The sequence below is a fragment of the Geospiza fortis genome, unplaced genomic scaffold (assembly GCF_000277835.1).
Source record: "Geospiza fortis unplaced genomic scaffold, GeoFor_1.0 scaffold54, whole genome shotgun sequence".
NCBI classification, from domain to species: domain Eukaryota; kingdom Metazoa; phylum Chordata; class Aves; order Passeriformes; family Thraupidae; genus Geospiza; species Geospiza fortis.
In genome coordinates this window covers 18,560,059-18,560,738 of record NW_005054301.1, presented here as the reverse complement: position 1 = coordinate 18,560,738, position 680 = coordinate 18,560,059, and the positions used below count along the sequence as shown (strand labels likewise).

Here is a 680-nt window from a genome sequence, read left to right as displayed (position 1 = left end):
TGCTGAAAACTCTTGTTACTTTAGAAGAGAAATTGCCTGTGCACTGGCTATGCTACAACAAAAATATTTTTACATATTATCTAAATCAGCCAATGGAAAGTAACTCGATATTTTCCTGTAGCATCCCATGAGCCAACATGGGGTTTGAGCTACTGCTGGCCAAGGTCCTTCCTCACCGAGTGGTTTCTTTGACCATCTCTGTTTGGCGTTCAGCTCCGATTCCCATGGCTCCAGTTTGTGACAGTGAATCTGCCATTTCTTGGCAGGTGTGTGCCTCTATTTTGGACCTGCAGTCTCTTTTAGCTATGTAAATGATGGCTGTTTACCCATAGGTTGAAGCTACAGTAGTGAAAAAAACCCCAAAAGCTGCAATGACAGTGACCAGTGGCTCTCCTTGTCGAGACTTCGTTTAAACCCATGAGTGGCAGATGAGATTTGGGCACCAAGTGCTCCCGTCTCAGGTGGACACCGTGATCCATTCATTTGCCAGATCCGGACGCCTGGGCCAGCCGCCTCGTCGTTCTCCAGGCGGTGGGAGGAAAGAACTTCGCTACGAATTTCATCCCTTTAAACTCTGCTGGGGGCTGTTTACTCTCCTCCGGCGCAGCTCCTTGGGGAGCCCAGGCAGGTGTGAGACAGTGAGGGCGAAAACAAAACGAGGGGAGCAGAAAACCTCCGCA

General features: G+C 49.3%; 1 protein-coding gene across 1 annotated transcript in view; it reads left to right on the top strand.

The window, feature by feature from the left end:
- The window catches only part of ZFYVE1 (zinc finger FYVE-type containing 1), a 28,549-nt gene that overhangs the window by 2,506 nt on the left and 25,363 nt on the right, over window positions 1-680 (top strand). The gene's annotated exons all lie outside the window — the stretch shown is intronic.